The sequence below is a fragment of the Rhinopithecus bieti genome, unplaced genomic scaffold (assembly GCF_001698545.2).
Source record: "Rhinopithecus bieti isolate Rb0 unplaced genomic scaffold, ASM169854v2 scaffold_444, whole genome shotgun sequence".
Taxonomy (NCBI): Eukaryota; Metazoa; Chordata; class Mammalia; order Primates; family Cercopithecidae; genus Rhinopithecus; species Rhinopithecus bieti.
Genome location: NW_016803142.1, coordinates 1,101,908 through 1,112,663, shown reverse-complemented (window position 1 = coordinate 1,112,663; position 10,756 = coordinate 1,101,908).

Here is a 10,756-nt window from a genome sequence, read left to right as displayed (position 1 = left end):
GAGATTTGAAGGTGCTACACTGCTAGCTTTGAAGGAGGAAGAGGCCGTGAGTCAAGGAATGCGGGTAACCTATAGGAGCTGGAATAGGCAAGAAAATGAATTCTCCTTTAGAGCTTCCAGAAGTAATGTGACCCCGCCTATCCATTTTGGACTCTTTACCTCCAGAACTGTAAGATAACAAGTTGCATTGTTTAAGCCACTATGTTTGTGGTAATTTCAGCAATAGGAAACTAAATAAGATTACTCTTTAATCCCAGTACCCAGAGAAATAAGTACTTCTTGACATTTAACATTATTTGTTTCCTTTTCATAAATGGACTTTTGATCAATGAAGACAGTGAAAGAGAATATTAGAGCTGACACTAAAAGCCCTTTGTCATATTTGAAATAAATAGTTTATTTCTAAATTGCAAGTCATATTTAATTTAGCATTATATTCTTAGCTCTAAATATAATAGAAGTTAGTGTGATAAAGAAAAAGTATTAGGGAAAGCCCATATCTACTGCCCTCCTGCATATTTGGATAAATTTCTCTTTCGAAGTTTCAGGGACAGCAGAATGGCACTATCCGCTTTGGTCACCTCATCCTCATGTCCAATCTTAGGGAATGTGGTGAGTACCAGTCCAGAGTTTCAGAGTGAAGCAGCAGGCTTGGCGCTCAGCTGTGTCTCTAACAATCTATGAGACTCACAAGTCCTTTCTCTTTCCTGGTTCTCAACTTATGCATAAAATGTGTGTTAGCTTATGCTCAAGGCCCCTTCCAGCTTTAACTTTCTAGGCCCCAATTTAAGCTCTCTAAGAACTTGTGTTCTTTCCATTTTTGTTAGCCTTGTGTTGTTTTCAAGGAACTATAATGAACATTCATCCGTTTCTCCAAATCACATGGTAGGTGGATTTAATTTCTCAAGGAGTTAGAGAAAGAAAATACAACTTTCTGGGAGACATTGAGGAGTCTCTGAAGAAAGAAGATATACCACATATATTTGTCAGAGCTGACACTTTCATCTGATTATGAACTGGACACATTTTCAAGTAATCTTTCTGTTTTTATGATTTTGTTCAGAGAGTCAAACCAATGTCAGGATAAATGTTGAATTTAGTAACATTTCCTTTACTTACTGTATTATTTAAGTTTACAAATGTGGGTGTGGCAAAAGAAGTGTTAACCCACAAATCATATAGTCTTCCAGTCTTATCTGCGGAGGATACAATCCAAGACCCTCAGTGGATGCTTGAATCCATGGATAATAGCGAACCCTGTATATGTTAATTTTTTTCTATCCATATATACCTTTGATAAAGTTTAATTTATAAATTAGGCACAGAAAATATTGACAAAATAATGGATAATAACAGAACAATCATAACAATATGCTGTAATAAAAGTGATGTAAATGGGGTCCTTCTCTCCCTCTCTCAAAATATCTTCTCTTACTGTAGTCGCCCTTATTCTTGTGATAATGTGAGATGATAAAATGCCTACATGATGAGATCAAGGAGGTGAATTACATAGGCATTGCGACATAGTGTTAGGCTACTACAGATGGTCACCAAATATATGATAATATGATTTATGATTTTTTGACTTTAACATAGTGCAAAAGCTATATCATTCAGTAGAAAGCAGTATAATACCCTGTAATGCGGAACAGCAGCAGTGAGACCCAGGTCCTAGTCAACCATGCCCTCATGAGGCAACCAAAACTCGACAGGGTGCTGTGTTGTCAGATGATTTTGTAGTCTTATGCAAGTATTCTGAGCATCTTTAAGGTAGTCTAGGCTAAGCCAGTAAGTTAGACATATTACTGCATTTTCCATGATGTTTTCAATTTGCAATGGGTTTATTCAGAAGTAACCCTATCTTAGGTTGAGAAGCATTTATATTGACCTTCTGACGATGTGTCAGGAGAATTATCTGCTTTAGGTGATCCTGGATCATCAGGCCATAGCTATGTAAGTAATTGGATGTCAGGAGCAGACAATGTTTATGGTTGGGGATCCGTGATAGATGAAAGCTTTTTGCCAAAACCTTTTGGAAGAACATGGTAACTGAACATTGTTCTCTCTTTTTAACTTGTCAAAGTGCTGCTTCATAAATTGTAATCTTGTGGTGATCATAAAGTTGACTTTATTGCTATGCTCCATTGGAGGATTGTATTCCAAAATTTTGTCCTTTAATGTCAGTGCAATTCGAACCACTTTGGCAAATTTTGGTAATGTTCACTTTACTGGTTCTCCTTCGGTCTTTTCTTCTTTATCTTCCTCTTCCTTTGCAGATGACTCAACAAGTTCTCTTTATTACTTATTTGTTAACCATTCTTAATGGCCTTCAATACGTTCTTCCAATTCTTCATCAGACATTTTGACAAATCCTTCTCTACCAACTTGTCTTGCTGCATGAATGGCTTTTCTAACTTCTTCCTTGATTCCTGGGAAGCCTTTAAAGTTATTCACAACTTTATAAGTTCTTTCAGCAAGCACTCACAATTTCTGGTTTTATTTTATCCATTGTCACTTTAATGAGTCATTGCATCAGCAACAGTGAAGAATGATTTCCAGCACTACTTTATGCCAGATCGGGCTCTGCATCAATTGCTGATCAAATCCAATCAAATAGATAGTGTGGGGGCAGGGAGAGGGCATACGTGGCCTTGAGAAATTGAATGTTGCCCTGGTGAAGGAGCTAAGGTAAAACGGTTGTTTTACAGATAAAATACAACCTTGACATTTTATTTTCATAATAAACAGATTGAAGATGGCCTGTTATTAATAGGACTTTAAGTTCCAATTCTTCCCCTTCCAAGTATTGTATTTTTAACTTCTGAGATGAAACGTTGGTGGAACATAAACAAGATGGCTTTACCCATGTTTTCTGATTATATTGCAAGGACACAAGGCAGATAATTTTGTTTTGTTTTGAGGGCTTGTGGGTTCTTTGTTCTGTACACTACTCCAGCCTTTATTATATCTTCACAGTGTTGCCACATAGTACCAGAGTTATTTGGGGCCTTCCATGGTTTATGCTCTGGTGCCTTGTTTGCACTTTTATTTTTTCTTTTTAAACAACTATAGGTTCTATTGGATATCATCTTCCACAGCAGCCTCATTTAAGCACAGTTGAAGACGTACTTTGTATGGTATTCTTTCTCCTTAATCAAACTCTTCAATTTTGGCAGAAATATGGCAGCAGCTTCTCATTGGCAGATGCAGTCTCTCCATTAATTTTTATATGTTTCAGTCCAAAGTTATTCTTGAATATGTGTAACCATCCCTTATTTGCAGTAAATGGTTTGGTGTCACTCAGTTCAGAGAATCCCTTCCTGAAGTCATTGTATAGGCACAATGCGTCCTGATGCAACACAACACCATCCATCTGGACACACTTTTCTGTTCATGTTTTTCATCCACAAATGTATTGCCTTTTTCATCTTCACCAAGCATCTATCACACACTGTGACTGTAACTACGGCAGTTTAAGGTGTGACAGCAAAACTAACACAAATTTCTTTTTTCTTCTTCAACGATTTCATGGCTAGAAGATTTGTTCTTACTGTAGATCTTAGCAACTTCACAAAATGTTTTTTCTTACCTTATTAAGCCAAGGACTTCTACATTTTCACTTAAAGAAAGCACTTTATGGCTTCTCCTTGGCATATCTGAATCACCAGCATCACTTCTCTTGTGTTTTGCTGCCATTACTAAGTGAAATAAAGTTTCCTTGAGCACAAACATTGCGACAGTTGATCTGATAACTTAGATGGCTACTAAGTGACTGACTGACATGTAGAGTGTATAGTGTGGATGCATTGGAGAAAGGAAAGATTTATGTCCTTGGTGGGACAAAGCAGGGTGGTGTGAAATGTTATCACACCACTAAAAACAGCACACAATTTAAAACGTACAAATTGTTGATTTCTGGAATTTTCTGTTTAATATTTTTGGACTGTGATTAACCTCAGATGACTGAAACTGCCCAAAGCAAAACCATAGGTAGAGGGGTACTACTCTACTTGCTTTTACCTGGGTTCCCTAAAATGAGAACTCCCAACGTAGATGGCCCTAAGCTTCTAACTCACATTCCAAGTCTACAAGGATAGAGAGAAATTTGAAAAACCAAACACATTTAGGTTGTGTCTACATATACATACTGGTTTTGGGAGAACTAGTGATGAAACTAAGTTAAGCAATTATTTAGAATGGGATTATCGACATTTAATTTCTTACTACTGGAACTTGCTGAATCAACTCCTCCTTCTCCAAATTCTGTGTGTGCAGACTATGACCTTAAAATTAGTGCTAACAGCAAAACCCCTTTACCCCTTACAGATTTTCCTCTTAAGTCTTTCTTGGGAGAAGAATTGGAAAGGAAACAAGTGTGGCAAAAGGTAGATGAGTGTTTTGAAGAGCCATTCAGTTCATTATTTTCAACAATAATTGAAACATTGGGTTGAATAGTTTAAAGACCTGAATGAATCATCAGGTTCAAAATCAGGATCTGAACAGCAACTATTTACAATTGGAACAATCCTAAACTTCAAAATTTCTAGCTTGACTGGGTAAACCAGGGCAAGTAAAAAGTTGAAGAAGTGATACAGCTATTGGGAATAAAATATTTAGAAATCTGAGAGATATTCTTTGAAACACAGACCTTTATTTCATGGGTAGATAGAGAGATACGTCAAGGATATTGCTGTTTGGGAAGAAAAAAAATTCCCTTGAAGTACAAGAAGGACTAACTTACATTAATCATCTTCTTATATTGAAGGGCTTAACAACCACAGTACTGGATCAGTACATCTATGATTGAGTTTTGATGATAATGCTATTATCTGTGTAAGATCAGAAAAAAATGACTTATCTTCACTTTTCTTGTTTGTACAATGGGGATAATAGTAGCACACGATGGTCTATTCCTGGAAAGTTTTTGGGAGGATGAAATGAGCTAATGCCTGTGGTTCTTGAAAAACACTAAGGATTCAGTGATGGTTAGCTCTTTGTATTATTAGTAGTATGTATAAAATATGTGTTAAGAAATTCTTCTAGGCTAGCAGTGAGCTAGAATTTGAAGACAGAGTGCCACTGAGTAGCTCATAGTTTAATGAAACAATAGCCACATGATAAATAAGAGCATTATAATGTGACAAGATGCGAAGACAGGCATAGGTAAAGTATATTGACTGTATGGAGGAGGAATTAAATAGTGGCATCAGGTAAATTTAGAAAACACTGTATATGGGAGGTGATACTTGAACCCCAATTCATATGATAAATTGAAGTTTCCTAGGAGGGAACGTATTGTGAGAATGGGTTGTCTGGCTTTTAGTTTTAACTGAAGCTGAATTTGAGAGTGCTTCAATGTAATTTTGTGATCAATTAATGGTACATGATTTTATTTATCTAGTTGTTACCATTCATGGATGTGGGAGAGGAATATAAGGGTATCCATTTGGAAAGGAAACAAGTGTGAGATTTTGAAAGACATAATGCAGCACTCTCAGGATTTTGGATTTAATCTTTTAGCCAACAGTCAGCCATAGAAACTTTAGAAAACTGAGGAGTAACATGATGGCATATACTCTGACATTTTAGACAGATCACTGTGATAACATTGTTGAGAAAGGATTTTAGGTCAAAAAGACAATATGTAAGGGGAATGCATAAAAGAGTCTTAATTTTAAGTCTATATGAGAAATGGAAGGAGTTTTATCTAAGACAGTAAAAGCATGATGGAAAGAAAAATGTAAATCTAAGAGGATGAAATTTAGTTTCTTGGAAACATGTGAGATATAAAGGAGACACAGATGTCAAGAATGACTCTATTGATGGTTATAAATTGAATTAACCTATTTAAATACTGACACTATTGTTACAGGACAGGGGTCCTGATCCAGACCCCAAGGGAGGGTTCTTGGATCTCATGCAAGAAAGAATTCAAGGCAAGTCCGCAATGCAAAGTAAAACTAAGTTTATTAAGAGAGTAGGCCGGGCGCGGTGGCTCAAGCCTGTAATCCCAGCACTTTGGGAGGCCAAGACGGGCGGATCACGAGGTCAGGGGATGGAGACCATCCTGGCTAACACGGTGAAACCCTGTCTCTACTAAAAAATACAAAAAACTAGCCGGGCGAGGTGGCGGGCGCCTGTAGTCCCAGCTACTCGGGAGGCTGAGGCAGGAGAATGGCGTAAACCTGGGAGGCGGAGCTTGCAGTGAGCTGAGATCCGGCCACTGCACTCCAGCCTGGGCGACAGAGCGAGACTCCGTCTCAAAAAAAAAAAAAACAAACAAACAAACAAACAAAAAACAAAACAACAACAACAACAACAAAAAAGAGAGTAAAGTAGTGAAAGCTACTCCATAGACAGAGTAGGAAGTTCCCGAAAGTAAGAGGAGGAATACATCCATCCTAGGTACAACGCTTGTATATGCGGAGAGATGTGTTCTGCTACAAGGGTTTGCGATAAAGGATTAATTTTCTGAATGACTATATTTTGCAAGAATCGATGTTATTATCTTTAAAGCAAAATTAGGAAGGCTTTTGTTCTCCAGATATGAGGATATTTGGACACTCCCAAGTCTGGGTCTGGTTAGTAAACATTATTAATTTGTTCCCTTAACCATAAACATCTAGAGGGTAGGAATGCCTAACTTTCTGAGAATGCATCCCAGTAAGCCCCAGCCTCATTTTTCTAGCCCAAAGTGCCCAAATGGAGTCACTTTGGTTTGAAAGCCTCTGACGCTATTAATAAAGATAGGGTATACAGATGTGGCTTGGATTAACAAGTAGAGAGAGAGATTGTATTCCGTTTTGAAAATGATAAATGTGAGGTGCTTAGCTTACCTAGGAGTAGAAAGTCAGATGCCAAGTGTTATAAATGAGAGACTGAGGGGAGAGGTCTTGCATGACCATACTTGCCTGGGGGTTGTCAGCCTGCAGGAGTTAGAGGAAACCCAGACAGCCACTGTGCTTCCCCAGAGACAGACTTGAAAAGAAAGATTAAGGAGTGAGCATTATCTTTACCCTTAACTCAAAGGGAGTACCTAGATGCTCCACCTACGTTTAAACAAACGAGAGAGCTAAGAGTGGTGAAATGGAAAACAGTTGATGAATCTCCATAAAGAGCGCACAGGAGCTTCTTGTACTATCCTTACAGTTTTTTTTTTTCCAAGTTTCAATTATATCAAAGTAAAAATTTTATCAAAAAATCTTTGCAACGGTGTCAACAGAAACACTATTAAATAATTACTCTAAAAATTGGTGTAGAATGAAACAGATCGACCGGGTTGGTGAGATACTTTTTAAAATTAGATTTATTAATTATTTTGCTAATGTTGCTAGTATAAGACTTTTACTTCAATATTAAGTTCTCTGATATGGATTAATAGAAATTTGCCCAATTCTATGATACTGTGAAACTTCCTGGTAATCCATAGTGAGGAATTAAGTGAATGTGTTATCATTCCCGTCCATGGGTAACAATCAGACCAGAATTCTTCATGAAAATGTAGGAGGGAATAGAGGGGTCAGTTATCCAGGAAGTGCAGTTATAGGAATCCAACTTCAAGGCTGCAAGTTTGACATGTGCGATGAAAGTTCATATTAACAGAACTCAGATAATTTACAGTCTCTGACTTGGGGCTCTTACTTGGTAAATGCCATAAAAAATGACATAGTACATTTTTATTTTGGTAACACTTTCCCATTACCTTTATCTTGAGAAAATCTATTGAAGTCCAAGGTCTTAGAAGAACACCATACTCTTATCTGTTTTTTGGGGGAGGATACATACAGAAATAAGTTATTTTAGTTCCTTGAATGTGGTCATAATATACCAGCCAGGAGGGCTTTTTATGAGTCTTCCAATACAAGGTAGAGTGGATTTTGTTATTAGAATATCAGTTCCAGTAGAGATACCTCCTAAAACCAGCCATTTAACAGTGTCTCTGACATTTGGCTTTTAAATGCAAATATATATTTGAAAAAAAATCCACAGAATTAATTTTAACGATTTAAAACATCCAAAAGAATGCTTTCTTTTAAACTAAGAGTCATCAAAGAAAATTTTGATAATACAATTTTATTTTATGTGAAAATATTTATATAATTTACATTGGATCTTACCTTTCTTGTCAATAACCTTCCTGTTTGATAATTGTTTTGTGTACAGTTTTTAGTGACATTTGAAGGTTGCATACACTAACAGTGTTCTCTTCAGCTACATGACCTTGTGTGAGTTATGCAACCGTTCTAAACCTCAGTTTCCCCAAAATGAAGATAATAACAGAGTATTTATCATCTGCTTATTATAAATATCAAATGAGATAATGCATATGAAATGTTTAGCATGGTGCTTCATCTATTCTAAGTAGTCAATATATGTAAGCTATTATTATCTTAAGATGAACACTTTAATCATTTTGTTCTTTTGGACTATTGTATCTATTAGTCTATTGGCACAGAAAATCAAAACATTCATATTCATTAATGGTCTGAATTGATCATTTGTTTTTTATTATCTGGTCAATTTAATTAAACTCACAATGTCATTTTGTATACTAATCAATGAATTATATAGTCAGTCAATATTTGTTTTTGAAAACTTACTGTATGTCCCCTGTCTTAGCCATTGGAGAGGATACAATATTTATACATCTCCCCAGGGTTATTCTTTAGCTAAAAACTGAAAGCATGCCTAGTGTTTGGGTGTTTGTGATGAACTTGTACCTCTTAGTTATTTCAATTCTCTTTAATTTAACAAATAGACCCTGCTCTACTTTCACAGAGGAAATACACAGATTATACAGATAGTGGGGAATATACAGATTACATGGCTCAGACTCTATCCTTAAGAATCAGTCTAGTGGGTAAAACAAATGATCATAGTATAGCATTGTATTCAGCACAATAAGTGTTCATAAATGATAAAATGCTAACAGACAGTAATGGAGAAAAAAATGATTAATTATATCTAGCAGGCTTGAGAGGACTAGATTGAAAATGGGAGCTTGAACTGGGATGTGAAGGATGAGTACACACTCAGTTTAAAATTCCAGGTAGAGTAAGGAGCCTGGAATACATGGAAGAATGAAAGAGCTGGCATGTAAGAAAGAATTACATGTTATTTGGTTGCAGAAGAAAGAATTAAGTGAATGAAGCAGAGGAAATGGGAATAAATGGTATGGGCAGAATCACATGATACATCCTGGTTATTTCAATTCCTACCACATTTCTTCATGGGAAATCTAGTTCCCCCTTCTCTTTGGGCTTAAAATAAAATTCAAATGTATTTCCGGTATGTAATTTCCCTTTCCATGTGAGATGATAATGTATATATTTCATCATGGGTGATTTTCTTGGGTGAAGAAATGAGAAACTGGAAATCTCAAAACAAGAAAACATTTTTTTCCAAATGTCTCACTGCTGATCCCTAATGGAACTTCCTTCCATTATTCCAAGGGCTGTAATGACTGCTCCTACAGGACCCTGAGGGTTTCTTAGTCCCTTCAATAGCACCAAGTCAACTCTTGATTCTTCCCAGAGGGGTCACTGAGGAGCCCCAGGTAGCAGCTGCCTGCTACCTGTCACTTTTTGAGAAATTATTCAAAGTCTCCTATTCTTGCCTCTGGGAAACAGGCCTATGAAATAGCCCATGCTGTCACACTTCTTGTTGATTTTTAGGGTTTTTTTTTTTTTTTAATTTCTTGGCTGTGTTTCAAGTTAGGTCATTTTACTGCAGTAACTAAGGGAAAGTTCTAAAGTTTTCTAGAAAAACCTGCTGAGATGACTTCTTGGCAGCAAAAAATTCAGTGTTCTAGAGTGCCTGGCCAAAGCACAAAGTTCACTTGTAAATAATAATCTCCCTATTCACAGAAGGCAGATGGTCGCCTGTGTAAATATCTGGAGTAATCCTCAGTTTTCCTAAATTGGACAGGGAAACAAGGGTAGATTTCTGGACCTCATTCTTTCCTGACTGAATCAACATCTCAAGTGAGGGACATGTGATCTGCCTTTTAAGGCAGTGCCTATTCCATAGCAACTTTTTTTCTCACTGAAGTTTTAAGAGCTCTGATATAAACTAAACATTTGAAGACACTGAAGGATTTTGAAAGTTGTGCTTCGGGAAGATTAACTTACTAGCGTAGTACAAGATAGTTTAAATCAAGGAGAAATTGGAGGCCATGATGTAGTTATAAAGTTATCGCACTTCTAAAACAGGTCTAAGGGCATGAGGACAGATATTAATCTGGTATTTGGGTGAATGTGTGGCTGTAAATCATGGTAATATGTAGAGAAGATTGTAGTATAAATGTTTTCTTTTGATGGCTTAAAAGACATCTTCTGGCATAACAAACTCTGCCTCATCATTAAGAAATAGTGAAGAGATGGGCATGTGCTTTAACTTAAAAGGGCCAAATGTTCCCCGTGAGTGTTGACATGAAACTGGGAATTAAATATGACCATCCAACTTCTCCAAGAAAGACATGCACTGAATTAATAAGCTTGAGAAAGCTTCATCTCGCCCTAGTTGTGAATGTAACCAGATGGCCAGTCACACATGTCACTGAGAAACACTGAAGTGGTTTTGTCTTTTTTTAAAACAAACTAGGTTTTGATTATTCCAAGATGAAAACTATTATGGAAAATGTTCATTGAGATAGGACAACAATGAAGCTGACAAAAATAGCACAAGAAACAAATAAAAATGAGAGGTTTTGTGGGGACAGGCACAAAGCAGGTTTCCAATTCTGCTTTAGTTACTT